This window comes from Rhinolophus ferrumequinum, assembly GCF_004115265.2.
Source record: "Rhinolophus ferrumequinum isolate MPI-CBG mRhiFer1 chromosome 5 unlocalized genomic scaffold, mRhiFer1_v1.p scaffold_110_arrow_ctg1, whole genome shotgun sequence".
Lineage (NCBI taxonomy): Eukaryota > Metazoa > Chordata > Mammalia > Chiroptera > Rhinolophidae > Rhinolophus > Rhinolophus ferrumequinum.
Genome location: NW_022680355.1, coordinates 210,711 through 233,047, shown reverse-complemented (window position 1 = coordinate 233,047; position 22,337 = coordinate 210,711). Strand labels below are relative to the sequence as shown.

Here is a 22,337-nt window from a genome sequence, read left to right as displayed (position 1 = left end):
GGCTACAATGTGGATGAACCTGGACATGATGGTCAATGAAATAAGCCAGACACAAAAGGACAAATATTGTGTGATTCCACGTACACGAGGAACCTAGAAGAGGCACATTCACAGAATGGTGGTTACTGCGAGTTGGAGGAGAGGGAGGTGAGGAGTTAGTATTTCGTGGGCACAGAGTTTCCGTTTGGGAAGAAGAGTTCTTGAGACGGACAGTCAATAATGATGGTCGCACCAACAACGTGAATGTACTTAACGCCACTAAAGTGTACACTTAAAAATATTCAAAACTGTGAATTTTATGTTATGTGTATTTTACCACAGTAAATAATACAGCACCTACTTATTATTCTATGTTGAATGTTTCCTGGCTGCCCAGCTCTGTTCTAAGTGCTCTCCTTGTCCCGGTCAATAGAAAGAGTGGGAGTGGTCTTAGATTTATCTTGTGGGTAGGAGGTGGCAGAACCCCCCAATCTGCCAGCGTGACTGCTTTAACCCAGGGAGGCCCATGCAGGGCCCGGCCTCACAGCACATGAGCTGCCTTTCCTAAACCTCTCTTAGATGTGAACCCTGCCCCTCTCTGTCCCCCCCCACCATAAAGCCAGAATTTCATTTTATTGCTCCCTGTTACCTTAGACATATTCCTTACATTTTTGGCCCCAGTTTGCGTTGGGAAGACCTTTGATGTGTTAAAGGAGCCAGGTAGGACGGTCTGTGTGGGCAAGTCCAAGGCTGTCATGGTTAGTGAGCGGTACCCTAGTCACACTCACGTGAAGAGAAAGGGGATAGAAACAGGGTGCCCTTCTCTAGTCCCAACTCTGAGGAGGGCAATTTAAGTTCTAGTTTAAAAACAACCATCAATGTCTCCTTGCTTTTCTATTCTTAAGCACAGCGCTTTAGGCAGAGCTTTCTCCACCCACCTGCCCACCCTGGCATGCGCCCTCTTTCCTAACTCTAACTGCTCCATAATTATTGCCTTCATGAGGTATTTGGGATCCTCAAAACCGACACAAATACATTTTAATGTACATGCATGCATATTAGTTTGCTGGAGCTGCCATAACAATATACCACAGATGAGGGGATTTAAACAACAGGAATATATTTTCTCACCCTTCTGGAGGCTGGAAGTCCAAGATCAAGGTTGGCTTCTTTTGAGAACTCTCTCCTTGATTTACAGACGGCCACCTTCTCCCTGTGTCTTCATAGGGTCTTCCTTCTGTAGGTGCCTGTCTTAGTCCATTTGGGATATTATGGCACCTGCTATATCATAAACGAGGTGGCTTGTAAAGAGCAGAAACGGATGGCTCACGGTTCTGGAGGCTGGAAAGGCCTGCATCACAATGCTGACAGATGGGATGTCTGCTGAGGGCCGGCTTCCTGGTTCATAGACAGCTGTCCCCTCTCGGAGTCCTCGCAGGTAGAGGGATGAGGGAGCTTTCTCAGGTCTCTTTTAGGGCACTAAGTCCACTCACAAAGGCTCTATCTTCATGACCTAATCACGTCTCAAAAGTCCCCACTCCTAACACTATGGTCCTGGGGGTTCGGACTTAACGTATGAATGGTGGGAGGGACACAAACATTCAATCTATAGCAATATCTGTGTCCTGATCTCCTCTTTCCCTAAGGACACAAATCATACTGTGTTAGGTCCCACCCATCTGACCTGGTTTTACCTAAATTACCGTTTCAAAGGCCCTCCCTCCAAATGAAATCCCATGCTGAGGTTCTGGGGGTAAAAGTGTCAATATATGAATTTGGAGACAGGGGGGCACGATCCAGCCCATAATAGCATGTGAATGACTGAAGAGGTTCTGCTGAATATAGCATTAGCACAAGTTCAACCAACTTTGCTTAACTTACTGGAAATAGCTAAATTTTTAGCAAGAGAGGCAGTGAAACTGCATTGTTTTATCATCTTCATTTCTACTCTCACTACTTTTAAACAAAATTTCAAAAACAATATTTACAGTAGTATAAATCTCAACATTGGTTAGCTGTGGTTTTCTACTCATTTTTTATTTTTTAATTCTTCAGCTCTATAATCCATCCTCAGAACAAGGCAGATGTCAAAAAACAACCACAACCTTGTTGTCATCAACTGCAGCAAATAGCAAGAGAATAAGCAAGAGAATCCAGCTCCCAAGGGCATGTTGAACTCACGTCACCCAGAATTCCACCAAGTGGAAATGACAACCGTTAACATTAGGTGTGTTCCCTTGGTTTTTTTCTGTGCACCTGTATCTTATACTGTTGAGAATACCCTTCATATTGAAACCAGAGTCATTTTTCTTTGTTACTTTTTATCATACTTATTTCCTAACATCCTTAAAAATTATTCATTGCCATGTCTAATGGGGGCATAATACTGCAGTGTTTCATGCCGTCATTTCCTTACCCATTTCCAACTGTTGGACATTTAGATTGTTTCCAGTTTCTAACAATTACAAGTAATGCTGACAAACAACATTGGCACATATCCTTGCCTGCATTTCCGATGATTTCTTAGGCTACTTTCCTGTAAGTGAAATCACTATGTCCAATGTACACACGTTTGTTTTTAAGGCCTTTGGAACACAGGAAAATAGCTGTCTTTTCAGGTTCCATGACAGACTCTTCCCCCGATGCTAATCCAGTATTTGGTGTATCCTCAGCCTCTGCACCTTTCCACCCAAGCATAATTTTTACTCCCAGTAATTACAGTGTGCTGTGGTAGGTACGGGGAATAAAAAGACAACACAGCTGCTCGTAGGGAAAAGGGTAAAGAGATGCTTCTTGCATTTACGAAGCACCTCTCCTTTGAAGAGCTCAAAGGTTTTCCGATACACGGTCTCATTAATCTTCACAGATCTGTTGTTTTTCCTTCTAATGCACATCCAAACATAAGCCTTATTTATTGGCCAGTATTTATGCATTCACTGTGCTCCTATCTTCCTAACATTCCCTCAAATGGCTTTTATATTTGGGGCTTCTGGTTCCTGCAGATGACAAAGAGCCCCAAACTGAGTTCATGCATTGAGACGTATAGGAGGAAAAGAGGAAGGACAAGTAGTCCCAGTTTAAGAATGATAAGAGACATTAAGTAACCCGGCACAGGGCATCCCTGGCTGGAAAAAAAGGCAGAAGCCCGAAGTGAAAGGTGTACATGGGTAGGCTGTTTTCTTTCAAAATTGCTTGCTTTCACCTTTTTGCATGAATACATTCAAAATTTCTGACTTTGTAGACATTTTTTGAAATGGATTATGGTAGACAGGCTAATGGCACCTTCAAAAATGTCCCCGTCCTATCGTCAGAACCTGTAAATACGTTACCTTACGTGGCAAAAGTGGCAGCCTTTGGAGATGTGATTATATTAAGGATTTTCAGAGGGGAAGATTATCCTGGATTATTGGGTATAATCACAAGGATCCTTAAAAGAGGAAGGCAAGGGGAGAGTCAGAGAGATGCTCGAAGATGCTACGCTGCTGGCTTTGAAAGTGGAGGGAGGGGACATGAGCCAACAAATGTAGGTGGCCTCTAAACGCTGGAAAAGGCAAGGGAACGTTCTCCCCAAAGCCTCCAAATGCACACGGCCCGATTAACACCTTCATTTTAAACTCAGACCCCTGTCAGACTTCTCACCTCCAGAACTGTAAGAGAATAAATGTGTATTGTTTTAAGCCACTAATTTTGTGGCAGCACGAAGAACCTAGTAGATGGTATATATCCTAATGCTCCAAAGACTTACTCTAGCAATTTCATTAAGATGGCTGAAAATTGATAAATTTAAAGCAAAAGAAATACTACATTTAAAATTCCAGAGTAAAACTACAAGGAAATGAAATGCACATTATTCTTTTGAATTGAAACAAATACAATTGTCTCACCTTTCATGGTCACTATGGGCTGTGAGCACCAATTGATCACAGAGACAGGGTGAGGTACCTAAACTGAGAGAAAGGGGAGAAAAATAAGGACCAGGTATGACTGAACCTGGCTCCAAATTTAAAAGGAAACTCCGAAGGTAGGAAACATATGAGTACCGAAGAGCTCAGCAAGGCGGCTGGCTATGCGGGTGAGACCAGGAACCTGAGCAGACAGGAATCCTGAAGCTCAAGGCAGGGCCAGAAACTAGGAAGAAGAGAATGACGGCAGACACAGGGCACCCCCACAGGGAAATCTGTAAAGGAAGGGGCTGTCCTTGTTAGCCAAGATGCCTCTGACATCTTCTGGGTTCCTTCTGGGTCAGCAGCCATTCTGGAGGCACAGATGTCGGACCGGCTAAGAAGTGTGAGGGACACACCAGTCAGGTTAGCCTTGCTGGCAGGGAGTGTGGGGCCACAGCAAAGGACACATTTTGACATTTGCTCAATTATAGAATAAGTTATTTTATTTATTTGGTCATTTTTAAAAACTTTTTCCTGTGAAAAATTTCAGACATACACCAGAAAGGAGAAATAGCCAATTTTATTTGCACCCTCAATTACTTTCCCCTGGGGAAGTAAGTCCCAGACTATAGGGACCGGGTCCTCAGGCAGAAAAGCTAGCAATCAGGGTCTCCTGGCTCCATGGGGAAGGAGGAGAGAGGGCGGCAAGGCGTCAGAGGACACTATCGAGAGAGTGAAAAAAGAGAACAGGAGACAATATCTGAAAATCACATATCTGATAAAGAGTTAATATTCAGAATATATGAAGAACTCCTACAATTTAACAAAATGATAAACAGCCCAATGTAAAAACGGACAAAGGGCTTCAGGAAACATTTTCCAAAGAAGATACAGGAATATTCAACAAGCAAGGACGGTCAACATTGCTAGTCGTTAAGGAAATCAAAACCACAATGAGGAACTATCTCGCACCCACTAGGATAACGTGAATCAGAAAGACAGACAACAATAATAAATGTTGGTGAGGATGAGGAAAAACTGGAACCCAGGTACATTTGTGGTGGGTATGTAAAATGACGCAGCTACTACGGAAAACAGTTTGGCAGTTCCCCACAAAGCTAAACATAGACACATAGAATTATCATATAACCCCACAACTCCACTCCTAGGTTTATACCCAAAAGAATTGAAAACAGAAACTTAAGTAGATGCTGTACTCCAATGTTCATTGCACCATTCTTCACAATAGCCAAGACATTGAAACATCCCAAGTGTCCAACAACAGATAAATAGATAAACAAGATGTGGCCTATACATACTATGGAATATTATTCAGTCATAAGAGGAATGAAGTTCTGACACGTGCTGTAACATGGATGGACTTTGAAAACGTTATGCTAAGTGAAATAACCAAACAGAAAAGGACAAATGGTGCATGATTCCATTTACATGGACTATGTAAAACAGGAAACTGGTAGAGACAGCAAGTAGATTGGAGGTTACCCTCAGCTGGAGGGAGGAGGAAATGGGGAGTTACTGCAATAGGTACTGAGTTTCTGCTTGGGTGTGGAAGGGTTTTGGAAAGAGTGGTGATGGTTGCATAACTGTGAAGATAGTTAATGTCACTGAAAAAATAACACTTTTTTTTTAAAATGTACACTTTAAAAAATAACTAAATGACAACTTTTATGTTATATATATTTTATGACAATTAACAAAAAGAGGGAGGCAAGAGGTCAAAGTCAGAAAAAAAAGAGATGTAAGGACAGAAGCAGAGATTGGAAGTAACATAATTTGAAGATGGAGGAAGGTGCCAGGAGCCAAGAAATGCAGGCGGCTTCTCAACATTGCAAAAGGTAAGGAAACAGATTCTCCTTTAGAGCTTCCAGAAGGAACACAGCCCTGCCAATACCTTGACTTTAGCTCTAAGACTCCTTTCGGACTTCCCACCCCCAGAACCATAAGATAATACGGGTTGTTTTAAGCTAAGTCTGTGGTGAGTTTTTACATCAGCCATAGGAAACTAATACATGGATGTAAAACCTTAGTTATCACAGTTCACTAAGCATAATACATTAATCCACCTTTTAGTTGATCCACGTGACTTTTAAAGTTCCACTTCCAGGAGTCCTACAGTTTGGGTACAAGTGCTCAAAGCTGGCAGGAGGGGCCCACTCTGTGTATGGCCAGCATGCTATCAGACTGGAATTCGCTGAGTGACTCGGGCTGTCAGACCGCGGTGCCCTTTTATGAAAAGTTGTGGAATGGATTCAATTACTGATATCCAAAGGATAATAATTTTCACTCCAAAGACAACCCTGCAGATTCATGCACATGGGGATTGTATAATTCATGAAAATTATACCTGTGTCACACAGGTGGGACACATTCTTGTGTTTACTGCCTCACATGTCTTGTCCCTTCTCTACACTCCAGAAGCACCAGGCCCAACCTCTTACCACACTGTTCCCTGGAGGGCTGGAACTGGGTCTTACCGTAGTACAGAACTGACATTTTCATCCTTATCTCTACTCATGGAATAAAGGGCTTTCTATTTGATGACATACTAGGTGGGGAGGTAACATTCTGAGAGTATCCTAAAACATTGAAAACAAGCAGGATGTCCCAAGGACATTATATCCTAATAAGTGACACCTAGAGATACAATAGCTTCTAAGAAACTACAGAACTTCAATATCTGGTCCCAATATCTCTCTCCAACAACTCTCCTAACACCAAGATCTTTATTCCTGAGACACCCAGGAGGTGTTTCTCTAAAAACACCAGCCGATAGCTAGTTTCAATCCGTAAGATTCTTTATGCTGAATTCCAAAGCTGCTTCTTATTCATTTATCACCCTTACATGACTTTGCGCCATGAACTTGATAACTGCTAATCAAGTTACAGACAGGTGCAGCGGGCTCAGTTACCTGAGCTCCAAGCCAGGGGCTGCAGATGTCCTTCAGGTGGTAACACAGGTGGGTACAAGGGCTCTGCTGTCAGGGGCTGTCAATCAGTATCCCCAAGGCTGGGCAGTGGGTTTTCTGACAATCCCAGGGGTGCCAGCGTTTACTGTGCTGAGCCACACATAACCAAGGAGTGGAACCAGGCGGGACGGCAGTGGCCCGAGGCATTATTTACCACTCGGTCAAATCACTTCTTCCCAAGAGATACCTGGTCAGCCTTTGGTTTCTTGCACTTTGCTTACAGGCTAAGGTAAATAAAGGAAGAGTGGTAAATCCACCTGCCCTTTCTTTCTTCCTGTTCGCCCCATGAAAATCGCTCCGCATGTACAGGGGATCAGTAAACAACAAACCAAAGAGACTTTTGTCAAAAATAAACTAGGTAGAAAGTAAAAGAAGTCTGACAATCAGTCCTTCCCATTCAATAGAAAACTTCTCCAAATCACTTTTATTTTTTTCTAATTACAAAAGGCATGCATATTTTCTGTAAATAATTTGGAAAATAGAGAAAAACACAAAGAAAAAAACATAAATCATCTGTAATCCTACCATCTTGAGATAACCATGGTTCCTTCTCCAACACCCTCTATACTCTTACCCTGCCTTATTTTTGTGCATAGTTCTATTATATTATTATTATTATTATTATCATTATTATTATTATTATTATTACTTATTGTCTGTCTACCTCAGTCAAACGTAAAGTCCATGAAGGCAGGGAATTTGTGTCCCTGAGCACCAGGAACAATGCTCAATAAGTATTTAGCAAACGAATAAATAGACAATTTGGTGTATAACCTTCTAGTCTTTTTTCCTAAAAAATATGCATAAATTATGTTTCTAAAGCATTATTTGGTTAATTTTCAAAACCATTCTATTATCAAGAGCCCCAAGAAGAGTACCTGAAGCACTCACGATTTGAAACGTAGAGCCCCACTTGATTCAGCTACACTTATTTTTCTCTCGGTGATTTCCAAAGCAGCAGCAGCTTTGGGGAATGGCTCCTGGAGAATGGATGGCAATACTGACATCCCAGCTAGGGCTGGAAGCCTTTAACAGGCTGCCTAACATGACCATGTGGCTCCCCTTCAGTGTCATGCGGCTGCTGGCATGTGCACAGATAAACACAAAAAGTGACTGGCTTTACCCAGAGGTAGAGTTCTGCAGACTGGACACCATGGAAAGTCAAGGGCGTGGGGGCACCAAAAAGCAAGCGCAAAATTAAGGCATCTGAATGGTGGCTCACTGACGCTCCAGCTGACCCCATTCCTCACCCTCAGATTTGCCTTGCCTTCGAAAATTTGAGAGCATCTGAAGGGACCTATTTTAACATGCTCTCACTTTACATTAACGTTCTTGTGACTCTTCATCTACACTGTCATCTTTCTTCTCGTCTCAGAAACAAACATCCTCGTTCCTTCCCATGGTTCCTTCTTCCTGTGTGCTTACTGGTGTCCCCTACAAACCTCCCTACGATTCTCCTCCATCAGTCATCTCCTCTCTCTGTTCATTTCTCCAGTCTTTCCTGACATATCAATTCCTTCCCCCCTTTCTATGACTGTCCTCAAACTACCCAATCCTAAAAAAAATCCTCCTTCCCACTGATGACACCATCCCATCTCGCCCCTCTCTTCCTGTCAATCTGATCGAAAGAGAAGTTTATACCTGTTGTCTCCATCTCCTCCCCACCCCCTTTCCTTAACCTCCACCTCAACCCCAAGACCTCCAATGACCTTCTAGTTACTCTATCTAAAGCCTTCTCTCACCTCATTCTTCTCCACTTCTCTGTAGCATCTCACACTGTCAGCTCTCACTGACAACTACAAAACTGCTGGCAAGCTGTCTCCTTGGAATTCCATGTTCATGTTTCTATCCACCGTCCTAATACATCCTACTCACTGATGACAAATTAATCTTTTCAAGGTGCAATTGTGTTGATGTAAGATTAATTTAATTTCTTTCGATGGCTAAACCAGTAAATTAGAACAAAAGTGTTAAATATACTGGGTCAGGAATTTATCAAGATATTTAATAAGTCTCTCACTCTCGGAGAGAAGGCTGAGAAATATGGACTGGAACATGCATCACACAGGAGCTTTTCAGCAGAAGACTTTTCATAGATGCAAACAAAGTCGGTCCAGGGTGAAAGCTCAATGGCTCTACCCACCATCAACTGGCATGCATGGCCATTGCCATTGTCACTAGTTTTTAGTGAATTTGAACATGTAAATGCTAAGGAGTGTCCTGCAAACGTGATGCAATTTGTTGCCCCACCTATCCTGTTCCTTCTAAAATTGCCTTTCGTGCAGCAAAAGTCGATGAGAGGCATTGTGGAGCCATACTTCTGATTTATCATGTACTCAGACCTGAACCAAGACTGGGATAAACCACCTGTCTGCAATATCCAAGAAGGTCTCTAGCGCCCAGGCCTTCTTCACCAGCTCTTACGGTCAGATCTCCTTTCCTGCCCAAGATCTCATCTTCTCACGGCTGAGAAAGTCCCCTCTCAAACCCCTCCGCTGCTTCCCCAGGTATACTCACTAGACGCTACAGAGCATCTCTATATTTCGCACTGCGGTTAGAAGAAGACTTAAATTGTCTTAAATGTGCCACCAGGACACACATTTTTAAAAGTAAAATTAAACTGCTCCATTAAAAAAAAATTCACATTTGAACACTCTGACGCAATAATGCTCACTCTCCTGTACAAATATTAGCTGTGTCACCTTTACAGAAACTCCTCATCAAAACTATCCTCTGGCTCATGTTGTAAAGTACAGCAACTACGTATATAAAGCGAAGGGTCGAAAACCATCAATTAATTGCTTCAGGGACAGACACATGTGCTGTTATTTGCTAGTTTTCTTTCCTCTTCTTCTATTTCTAGATTTTCTCCCCATTTCTGTTTCTGAAGTTTTTCTTTTAAAAATTGCCAAGATTTTTAACGAATCTACTCACTTTCATTCCCTCTCTCTTAACAGCTTCACCAACGCAGTCTTCCATCTTTGGACTCTGGATGAGCCCGTAGCGAGCCCACAGATGGGAAAACGTGGCTCTGTCCCTTAGGCGACTGTCAATTCCACAGCATCCTCAAATTTTGCTAAACTTACGGATGATGTGTTTATGTCTTCCCTCTCTGTCTCCTGCAGTGGCCTCATATCTAGAACACAAATTCAATTTTAGTTACTCAAAACACTTAGCAGATAATTCAAAACGCGCAAAGGGCTATACTTCCCTGTCCCAATCCCTCGGTTTCCTACGCACAGGTTGCCATTGTCACCAGTTTCTTGCAGCTCATGATGTCATTTGCCAATTCACGCAGGTCCGGTGTGAATACTGTATTTTCCCGTGTGGCTTTAGGCTACTTAAGAGAAAATGCCCCCATTCTACTCAGCGAGCTTGAATAGCCATTCCACTTTCAGGGCCACTGAAATGGCACTTCCTCAAGGAAGCTTTTCCTTTCCCTCCCCAGCCCGTGTCAGGTGACTCTCCTTTGTGCTTTTGACACTAGGTACTTCCTCTGCTTATCAAGCAGAGTGGAAATCGCCTGCCTATTTCTTGCCGTGGGGCAGGGAGCAGTACAGCTCCTGGCACATGGGACGCATTCAGCAAAGAATGTATTATCTGAATACCTGCATATATTCCAAATTATGCTAAGTCCTGGGAATGCAAAGGTATATAAAGTATGGCATCTACCCCAACCGTTATAGCATCTTCACAATTTACCAAAACAAACAAACAAAAAAAAAGCACAAAGAGAAAGGTCCACTTCTATTAATTCTACTCTTAATCTATGCTCACTTGGTAGCACAATCAGTTGTTCTCACAATCATTTGCATGATCTGTGCTTTCTCTTCCTGTTACTAAGTGGTCTACAATCCTCCTTTATTGCCAAAATGTAGCCCAAGACTCCCATCCGTCTGACTGGCCCCATGTCAAAAGATTTTCCCTTGCCTTGACTATTTTCATTCTCCAAAGCGGCACCTGATTAGTGCTGCAGTGCCAACTACTGAAAATACTGCAAGGAGATAGCTGGTGAGAGTTTACCACCTGTTTTTAAAACTTCCCTTGAAAAGTGACAGTTTACAAATATAATGTCTTGAAAAAAAACACTCAGAGGCAGCTTCTGTGTGGGTGCTTTGGGGTGTCAGAGCAGTAAAGAGATAAATAGGCTCAGCAGAGTCCCTTCTGGGTCTTCAGCCAGCCACCAGACTTGGGGCAGGCAGGCTAACAGCTCTGAGCTTCTCCTGTGTGACAGGGACCCTGAGGCTCCACAAGTCGTTCTGGGGTTTGTGAAAGCATTAACTGAACTAACAATTGCAAATGTCTAGTATACTATGTGGATGGAAAGGGAGCCACAGGTTAAACCTGACAAGCTCAGGAGACTGAAAATAACCACATAGGATGGTGTGAACATAAAAATTCCTAACTAAGGTGGGCCATGGCGGGAAGTCACACCTTTAGTATGTAGCTTCCTTGACAAAGGTCAATCTCTCTCCACCTTAAGTGAGCCTGTCTATTGTCTTTTTGCAGCTAGGATAACATGGAATGTAATCCCTTTTTCTGAACCAGAGCAGGAAACTATAGAATCCCACACTATTATGTTTGTCCCCTAATTACCATCTCTATGTGCTGTAAAAAGTGAACTATTAACTATCCTGTAACCACATATGTAAAATAAGTACCTGTCTCTCCAATTTATTTTCATCGAATCCCAGAGATCCCCCCCAACCCCGCCCTTTTGCTTTCTCCCACCCCCTTAATCTACCACCAACAGACTTCATGTAACCCTCCTCCTTTGAGTCTATGTCTAAAATAAGCTGCAAACCACCATTTTGGGGAGCATTTTTTCAATCAGTTGAGATTTTTGCTTCCCGGCAGTTATCGTCAGTTTGGCTCAATTAAACTCTTACACGCTTTCTCTTAGATGAGATGTTTTCTCATCGACAACTATCTGACACATCCTGAGGGTTCAGTATCGCTAAAAGGTTAGGAGTCATTTCTGTGTTATGATGACATCTTTGATACTTAGCTTTTTTTTATTATTAGTTTCAGGTGCACAAAACAGCATTTTTTAATTATTTAAAATTTGAAAGCTGTCTTTAACTATACAATCCTACTTAAGTAAAATGGAGCGTCTGCTCCTCTCAATGGCCTCAGGCAAATCCCCTTATCCCAACAGTATTTTTCTTGCAGTCAAACAGGATGGGGTTGGGCTAAACAGATGATAGACACTCAAGAGACAAAACAATCAAATGCAATGGGTGAGTCTTAATTGGATTCTTGTTTTGTTTTTTTTTTAAAAAAAAACAGCTAAAAATATTCTTGGCATTGCTGATATTTAAATATGTCTGCCTATTAGACACTATGAAATTCTTTTTAGTTTTCTTAGGAGTGATAGGGGTTTTGTGGGTATGCTAAAGAATATTGTTACTCATGGGACATGCATACTGAAGTATGATGGCCACAAATGTTTAAGGAAAAGGAATATATGAGTTTGTGTGTGTGCACACGAACATGTATGTTTGTGTATACAGAGAAAGATTGAAATAGAGCAAATATATTTTTTGAAATGATCTCTCAATTCGCTTTTTGCTGTCATTTCAAATTTCTAAACTGCATCAAAACCCTATGACCAAATATTGGGGAAAAAAATTTAAATCAACAGTAAGTCTATTTGAACAAGAAACACATTCTTTATCTTCTTTCTTACCTTTCAGGTTCTAATTTGGGCCTTTAAAATCTAAATAGTCTGTCCTACCTGTCACATCTTAATAAAGTCTCAAAACTTCTCATATGCTAAAAATTGTATCTTTTAAAAATCTTCTCATTAGTTTTCTTTTTATCTTCATTATTATCAACATTTTTACTCCCTTCCCTTCTCTCAAGGCCCTTCATGCTTCAGGCTTTAATCAGGACCTGCCTTGCCTCTCCTTAGATTTTATTCTTAATGTGTGTTAGTCTTCATTTGTTCTTTCATATTCATCATTTACATATATTTCCCTCCTTCTTCCTGGCTGACAATATTTTCCTGTAGATTTGTCTCCTGTTCCGGGCAGTAATTTAGTTCTCTAATTTGCCCTGCCTTCACTACACTTCTTATTACCTCTTCATCTTTTTCATTATCTCCTATTCCCCTACACTCCCAGGAGAGGGGGGCTGCTTGGCACTCCCTGCTGCCCCCCCCACACACACCTCTGCCTGCCTTTCTCACATCCAGTCCTCAGCTCCTTTGCAAACCTGGATGGTTTTCTTTAAAGAAGTGTGTGTGTGTGTGTGTGTGTGTGTGTGTGTGTTGCACTTAAACATTTTTAACTGAAAAACTGAAATGCCATGGCATTTCACCCTCTCCTGAGGGTGTAACAATGGCGCCTGCCCAGAAGCAGTCCTCCACTGTCATCTCTGGCCTGTTTTTCCGGAGCTGATTTGGTTGATTAGGCGCTTGGAGAGAAGCAAGGCTGGCCCACCTCAATCTGTTTACTTAGGTTCCTGCCTTCGCCCTCCCGGCACCTCCCGGTGGAGTTCACGCTAAACGAGCGCTCCTCGCCCTCGCCATCCGCCCCGCCCCCGCTCCAGCTCCACCCAGGGGTTCCAGGCACTTCACCTTTTCTCTGGTTCACAGAACCCTTGAATGATAATCCTTCTTTATTTTCCTGAACTTCTGAACTCCTCCTGAGTCTTTACCTCCGGTCTTTGGCAATCAGCCTTGGATTCCTTTATCTGTCCTTGGCCTGGCTGGAACTTTTGCCCAGGAAGAATAACAATGACCAGTTTTCCCTGACTCTCAGTTCTTTCCCGCAGTTTCTTGCAGTTGACCACAATGACATACCACGCTGCATTTTTCTTTTCCCCCTCTTCTCTCCTTCCTTTTAGCTAACCAAAGTTCACCTGTGTCTGTACTCATAATCCAGTGTTTTGTGGTGTTTTCTTTCTCTCTGCGCTCTGGTCTCCATTGTGGGGCTACCTCCCCCACCCACCTCTTCTATTCTGATCCTGGGCAAACCGAAATCTTTGCTCAGGTCACAGAGAGATTATTTCACCACCTCGAGGAAGGTTCTCCCCGCAGCCTGCACACCGAGGTGGCCAGTTTCAGGGGGTCCCATGTTTAAATGCTCCCTTCAGTAATCCAGTAATAGGGCTGTCCTCTCAAAAGTGGAAGGATTATTCCATCACCTCCCTGCCACGTGCACTGTACATTCCTCTCTCCACACCCCAACTGGCTCAGGATTTTACTTGGCTGGCTTCGTAGCTGCTTGTTAGCCATACTAAAATAGCATCTTTTGTAACCATGTTATTTCTCATTGAAGACCTGCGGTAAAAGCATGTTTCTTGTCCTGCTTGGTGCAGTGCAATTGAAAAATTAAATCAGAGACTTCCATTTTGAGCCCTAAATATTTTTAAAGATGTGTCATCCACTGTCCTTCTCTAAAGGTTTACCAACACACTTATTCTAGGAAATTAAATTTTATTAACATATCTTTTGGGATTACAATCCAGAGACTCTGTACTTTGAATTCTCTAAACAAAATTCCTGCCTTGGACTATTTTAAAACATCCTTTCTAAATGACTGGGTGATCAGTTCTCGTCAAATCAACCAACAACTTGTGTCACTCCTTTTTCCTTTGGGGGTGAGTTTCCTTTCTTCTTGTGGAAAACGAGGGGAGCTAATAACAGTATCACTTTGTACCTCCGACTGCCCACAGTAAGCACAGCTTTTCCTGTGCTCTCCCCAGGCCCACGTAAGGTCTGACTGCCTCTACTCCCTTTTCTATCCTGCGTCGATGACTAAAACTCATTAGAAGAAAGCTGTTCTCCGCTAATTCCTCTGAGCAATCCTGCCATCAGCCAACCGGTCAACAGGTATTTACCAAGCAATTCTAGTGGACTGTCCTCACGAAAATAGCCCTGGCAAATTCCTACCATGCCAAGGCATTGAAGCAACGTGTGAGGAGGCACCCTCGTCTCCATTGGCAACATATAGCACACCCCCAGGTTGTCCCCCCATGTTGTAGGCGCACAGTGTCAGGGAGGAAAAACTTTACCCTCTTAAGTTCTATACACGGAAGTCTGCAAATTAAACTAACAAAACACAGATTAACAGGAGGAAAGGCATACAAATTTAATGAACATTCTATAAGCACAGGCATTCATAGAAAAGAAGTGAAACTCAAAGAGATGATTAGACTGGGGGCTTATATACCATTTTAACAAAGGCAAGGGGGTTTGGGCTTCAAGGGATGATAAGTTGTGGGGAAGTAAGTAGGATATATACGGGGAACTAATGGAAGATAAGAGTCATCTTAGTAACGTCTGTTTATGCAAACACATCTCAGTGTGACGCTGTGTCTCCTGTGTTATGAGTCTCTCGCCTCTTGGTACAGGGGAGAAGGATCCTGTCACAAAGGGAAATGTATGTCGTGCGTTCAGGTGGATAAGGAGACACCAGAGAACTCTTCCTGCGTCTGTTGATCCTCAGTTGCCTTCAGCTCAAAATAATCTTTATGCCAAACAAAGTAGCATATTTTGGGGCTATCCTAATCCCTTTCAGTACACACAACCAGCACTGACATTTTCCACTGGCACCTTACACTGGACAGTGCCTTTTGCTCATCCTTCCCATTTTTCAGTTGAGTAAACCTCAGCTTTGAGAGGTTAATCCTTTTCTGATCTCCAATTCAATCACCTTGTACAGTTCTATATTCTCACCTTCCTTCCCTCTCCAGCTCATTCAGGTAGATGCCATTGAAGTTGTTTGTAAAACCTATTCTGTTCCTTACCTTCATAGCGGTGGCCCTTGGTTTCTTCTCCCTGATTTCTCCCACTACTCCTGAGCAGAGGAATTAAAGAAACTGAAGCAAGGAGAGACCCAAAGGAAACTCAGCTCTTGCAGCCAGGGACGAGAACCCATACCCTTTGCTCTGCAGACCCTCGTGTCCTGGAATTTAGCCGCAAGCTTGCTTTTGTGACTATCTCTTGCGTTAGTCTCAAGTGTTCCTTGAAATCTAAACCCTGTCCTCATTTCCTCAAGGGGTGTTCCTGAGCTGACTTTCCAGCTGATTCTTCCCATCAATTAAGATTTTTCTCCCCAAACATCCCAATATGAAGAAATATGAGCACTTTTGAGCAGAAGTAAGCGAAGGACCTGCAGAATCACAAATGTTTAGAGTTGGAATAGCCCTCGAGCAGGACGTGTTTCTTCCCCCTGGAACAGTGTGCAGGCTGGATGAGTGTTTTTACTGATTTTATGTTGGTTGACAGTCCACACTGTTGGTACGGACATGCCTCAAAGTGGAATCAAGTCCACTCAGAGGTGTTACATCTGTTTTCTTCTGCCAATAATCCTCCATAGTGCCCACATTTTATGATGTTACTAGTATTTAAGTAGAATTACATTGAACAGCTTACATTATCTGATTGATTAGAATCGGCTTTGACTCTTATGATTAATAGGTCCAATCCTGTTAGTATAATAGTCTGCCCGTCAGGCTGTGGTTACATAGCACTCTGAAGGGCAGGTATAGACTGTCAGCCTATTCTTTTCTAGATAGTAAGTAATTAACCTTGTAGGAGGGCCACAAAATGGAATACTATCCAGCCATGAAAAGCAATGAAGCACTGATACATCCTACAACCTGAATGAACCCTGAATCATTATGCAAGTGAAAAGAAGCCAGATACAAAAGGTCACATATTGTACGGTTCCATTTATAGGAAATGTGTAGGGTAGGGGAACCCACAGAGAAGCCTGGCAGATGGGCGGTGGCCAGCGGCTGTGGGAGGGGGAAATGGGGAGTGCCTCCTTAATGGGTATGCCTTTATTTTTGAGGTGATGGAAATGTTTTGGAATTAGATAGATGTGGGGCTTGCTCAACATTAAGAATGGGCTAAATGCCACTGAACTGCTCACTTGAAAATGATTAGCTTTATGATATAGGAATTTTACTTCAATTGAAATACACAGCGAGACAGACGGACAGAGGGAATAGGAGAGCGTCCCCAGGTCTGATGGATTTTATTTGGCCTGCACTCCACATGGCCAATGTCAGGGGTCTGTGCCAGCACCCACACTCCCTTACTGATGAGGGGTGTGAGGGCTGCACAGCATATACCCCAGCCGGGGTCCTGCAATCAAGGTAGGACCCTGGCTTCCCGTCCTCAGGGCTGGTCCTGTTTCTACTACTTTAACGGAAAGAAGAACTGTCTTAGTCCTTGAAAGAATGTCTGCAGCAACTACTCATAGAGTGTCTACTACAAGCCAGGTGCTGCAAGCCCTTTCACTTGAGGTCGTGGGTATGCTTACCCAGCCCTTTTCTCCCCAGTGTATGGTTATCACGTTTGTCCCTTGATAACACCCTGTTCTAATTTTGATCTTTAATGGGTCCAAGTGGTATAGGATCTGAAACTGTTGCTGTATGACTTATAGGGATTTTGTGTGTGTGTATGTGTGTGTGTGTGTGTGTATGAGAGAGAGAGAGAGAGAGAGAGAGAGAGAGAGAGAGAGAGAGAGAGAGAGAGAGAGAGATTTTAAAACAACCAGAAGACTATTAAGGTTAATAAAGTGGCTCTAAGCTCAGAGCGGGTCAGCAGATGATGCTCAGGTCAAAGCCACAAATGTTAACCGAGACCCCCCAGTGTTCCAGGACCATCACCTAACATAATGGGGAAGTCAAATCACCTGGCTACCCACACTTGACATTCTCAAGGAGAGTGTGGGCCCAGGAGTGCCCAAAGCAAAGTGTAATCAGTGTGCAAATAAAAAGTATAGATGTGATCTGACCGACGGTCTCAGCTTCAGGCCCCCCACTGTCGGGGCTGCACTGGAGAGGGATCTGGGAGGATGGAAGGAGGAGATGGTGGTGTAGGCCAGGCAGAGGACTCACGTGCTAAATGTGGGGGGTGGAGACCCTGTTTAGGGGCCTCTTCTCCAGTATGGACTGGGAAGAATGGGAAATAAGGTGAATTATACAGGTGTTTTCACTTTCCATTTCAATTCTAGTCTGCAGTCTACTTTCTCTTCAGTCACTCCTGTGTCATATTTCTCAGACCCTCAAACGATGCCTATTTGCATATATACATATATACATATATATACAGATACACACTGACCTACCTATCTCAGTATTGACCTTTGACCCAGTGTTTTCTAATATACAGGTAGTTTGAGCGGTTTCTCTGCCCCCATCTCCTTGCCTACCTGTTTCTTATGCTTATGTTATTTTAACCAAAGGCAAAGGTTGTCATCCTACAATTGAAGCTACGGTTTAAAACATAAGTACACTCAAAGAGGTGAGACAGCTTAAAAATATCCTAAACACGAGGCACCAAATAGAAAACAGATAAATTGGTCTTCATCAAAACTAAAAACTTTTGTGCTTCAAAAGATGCTATCGAGAAAATGAAAAGACCCACAGAATGGGAAAAAGTATATGCAAATCAAGTATCTGGTACGGGTCTAATATCCAGAATACATAAAAAACACTTACAACTCAACAAAGAAAAGACAAATAACCCAACTGAAAAATGGGCAGAGAATTTGAAGGGACATTCCTCCAAAGAAGACATACAAGTGGCCAATAAAGACACGAAAAGATGCTCAATATCATTAGTCATTAGGAAAATGCGAACGAAAACCACAATGAGATACAACTTCACATCTACTAGGATGGCCATAACCAAAAAGACAGACAATGACCAGTGCTGGAGAGGATGTGGAAAAATTGGCACCCTCATACATTGTTGGTGGAGATGTAAAATGGTATAGCCACTGTGGGAAAAAGCTTGGCAGTTTCTTAAAAAGTTAAATATAGAGTTACCATGTGGTCCAGAAATTCCTCTCCAAAGTATATAACCAAAAGAAATGAAAACATATGTCCACACAAAGTCCTGTACAGGAATGTCCACAACAGCATTAGTCGCAATAGTCAAATGGTGGAAACAACACAAATGTCCATCAACTAATGAGAAACAAAATATTACTCACTCCTTAAAAAGGAGTGAGTACAGATTCATGCTACAACAGGAATGAACCTTGAGAACATTTTACATGAAAGAAGTCAGACACAAAGGTCATATGTATGATTCCTTTTATCGGAAATTCCCGGAATAGGCAAATCTCTAGAAACAGAAAGTTGATTCGTGCTGGGGGTGAGGAGAATGGAGAGAGAGACAGCTACAGGACACAGAGTTTATTTTGGGGTGATGAAAATGTTCTGCAATTAGTGGTGATGGTTGCACAATTTTAGAATATACTTTAAAACCATTTTAAAGGGGTGAATTTTATGATATGTGTATTATAGCTATAAAAAAAAATCCCAAGGTATAAATTACCTGTGTCAGCTTCTGAGAGCATTCGTGAACTGGGAGGAGAGAGTAAGGTTGCAACAGAAGGAGTCACAGGAGCCCCAAGTTGGCACTGTAGGCAGGCCCTGACAGGAGAAATGGGGCACCGTGCCCTATACTATTCTCCATTCTTTTCTGTTTACAGGCCTTTTTTTTTCCTGCCCACCTTTCTTCTCCCATTGGAAGAGGAAAGGAACCTCAACCACAGGAGAGAAAGTCGCCTTAAAAGTTGTTTCAGCCACCAAAAAACAGATAAGAGACTTGCAAAACTATGTATATATTTTTCTCACAGCTAAGACAAGGAAGGGATAATGAGAAATCCTGGCTTCAGGAAGTGCTTACTTGCCAAAAAATTTATCGAAAGCATGTGGTCCCAACTCAATTGCCTGGATCTACACACAGGTCTCAAGATGACAGAATAAACTGTGCACGTTTACATAAAACAGGTTCCTCCGAGCCCAGCAGATGTTGCTGCCTTCCGAGAGGGGCAATCGGATAGCTGGCTTAGTTCCGTGGCACTGCCCACTTGAGAAGGTAACTTGGGAAGTTAGTGCTTAAGGAACATCCTAGGGAGAGCCGCAGACTTGGATCAGGTGTCTGAACCTGGCCCAACTAATTACACACTTTCTTTTCATAACAAAAGGAGATATCGTTGGGTAACCGGAGAAGAGGCTCTACCTTTTAAATTGTTAACAGACTTTGGACGAAGCGAAATACCTGAGAGGGAAAAGCAAACCTCGTTCAGATGACTTCTGAGGCAGGCTGCACATTCTCTGAAAGACTCCTAGTCTGAGGAAACTTCTGCCATCTTCCCGCCCATGCAACTGTCCAAAGCAACCACTAACTAGAGAAAGGTCGAGTGGAGGTCTTTGGCTTGCGGTGGAGGTTCACAGTACATTTATACAGCACTGATAAAGAACCACATGCATTAAAAGGTGGATCATGAAATGTTTTTACAGAGGCACGCGAGAGGAAGTATTCCCGAACAAGTTAGGAGGAACCAAACATTTCAAGTTTGTCGCTTTTTCTGTCTGCGGGAAGACAGCTGGCCCAACAAGGAGACATGGGACAGGGAGTCTAGATGGCAGTAAAGAGAATGGCAGCATGCAGACATAGTCCAAGTTGGGGTACCAGAGACAGGAGCTAACATGGTCTGTTGCTGAAGAGCTTGAGGAGTAACTGCTGTTAACACACACGATTTGCAGATTTTTAAAAAAATCACCCAACACAGCCTCAACCTATAGTCAATCACCCAGAAGCAGATAAACACGAGACTAAACTAGAATTCAAAGCAGCAAATAAACACTAGGCAATACCACCACCTGGCCTTGGCCACAAGTGCTTCTGCTGATTTCTGCCTGGGGTTTTAGAGACATGCTGAGAGTGGTCATTAATTTACAACAAGTTTTTAATCCTAACTTAAGTTATTGTCATTTAAGCTCCCCCCCCACAGGCTCTCTTCTGAGCTCTTGGCTGTTACATTCACCTAAATGCACTTTCTAGTCTTTTCTTTGTAAGTTCTTGGTGACTTTTCAGGTTCTACTTGGGGTTCCCGCTGGGGTACAGATTCTCGGAGTCCCAGCCATCCAATGAAGGAGCACTAACCACATGCGTGTACTGAGCACCTGAGACGTGGTTGACCTGAACTGAGATGGAAGTGATAATCTCATTATTTGGGGCATATTGGGTGCAATAAAATATATTCACATTCATTTCATCTGTTCCTTTTTTTACTTTGTTAACGTGGCTGCCAGAAATGTTTGAATTGCATCCGTGGCTCACATTCTCTTTCTAGACAGAGCTACTCCAAGTTTTTAATGCACAAACGTGCACTGTGACTCTCTAAGGACACTGCCGTAGCGGGGTGTCCAAATGCATGTGACCACACAGCCATTTTCCACATAACATCTTAGTCTAGTTGTATATTTTATCTCCTTTGTGGGCCGAACACATAATCAAGTCCACGAATTCCCTCGAGCTGCTTGGAGTCCACTCAGTGAGTGGCAGTCATTTCAGTGTCTGCCCAGAAGTATTCAATGTGCGGGTGGTTTTAGCAGAACCAAAATGAAATTACATGTTGTCTTTTCACCATCGCCCATAGAATTGATATTTGGAAGGTATCTAATCCAGTCGCTTAAGTCATATTCCAGATTAGAGACCAAACATCCAGCTGCTAATAATACACCGAATATTTATTGAGTGTCCACTACGTGCCAGGCACTGGTTTCATCCTCACCAGCAAGCATCCCAAGTTGGTGCTATCATGACCAAGTTCATAGGTGCTGGGAAGATCAAAAAGGATGGACCGCCTCTCTGAGGTCGCACAGCTGGAGGGAGGGGCTGGCTACCCTTCACTACGCTTTGCTGCCTCTGGCCAGTGAAGACTTGCGTAATAGTCTAGTTATTGCTGATAATAATACACAATGTTTGCACTAAACAAATGCTACAGTGCATTCAAAAGAGCCATATATTTATTTTAAACAATTTTAGAGCATGAAGACCATACTATGGAAACGGAAACCCTCGCTTTTCCATTTATTCATGCGTACAGGTGGGAGTTTGCCGTGATGTGTCCTTTATTATATGGATGTACTGGGGATCTCCCAGGCATCTTTGCCGAACTTTACATTTTATGTCTCTTGTGAATTTACATACTAGAGTTTCCATTTGCAGAAATGGTAACACCACTCACCGGGAAAAAGCTTCAAGCTTTTCAGATTTCAGGGCCCAGTCACAGCACCGCCCAGAGAGAATGATGACATCTTCTGCTGTGGTTTCTGCCTGGCACCTCACAGCAGTTACTGTTTGAAGATGTTTGCCTATTGGTTAATTCTTACCCTTTTCAGTTCATAGAGAAGGAAAACAGGCATCAAACTGATGAGCGTCTCCTCCTTTGCGGGGCTAGAGCCGACTCCAGCCTGGAGCCTGACTCGGAGCATTAGGTTCTGCTGCCTCCTACTGGCCAGACCGAGACCCTGCACAAAAACCACCAGCAGGAAAATTCAGTACTTCTCAACTTGATTAATAAATACAGACTCTTTAAAGGGGGGGGGGGAAGTCTGTTTTAAATATATCTGCAACCCCCAGATTGAAAACGCCATTCTAAATCATACAAATGGGGAAGTTCAAATAGCGACCAAGCCTTACATTCTAAGAAGTGCTTTAAATTTC

General features: G+C 42.8%; 1 long non-coding RNA gene across 1 annotated transcript; it reads right to left on the bottom strand.

Annotated features, from left to right (window-relative positions):
• Positions 1-4,506: 4,506 nt before the first annotated feature.
• Positions 4,507-22,135, bottom strand: LOC117019135 (uncharacterized). Its single transcript, XR_004422428.1, has 3 exons — positions 22,004-22,135; positions 9,785-9,986; positions 4,507-4,585 (listed from the first exon to the last, which is right to left on the bottom strand). It is a non-coding gene; the product is annotated as an uncharacterized LOC117019135 (long non-coding RNA).
• Between the last annotated feature and the right edge of the window lie 202 nt (positions 22,136-22,337).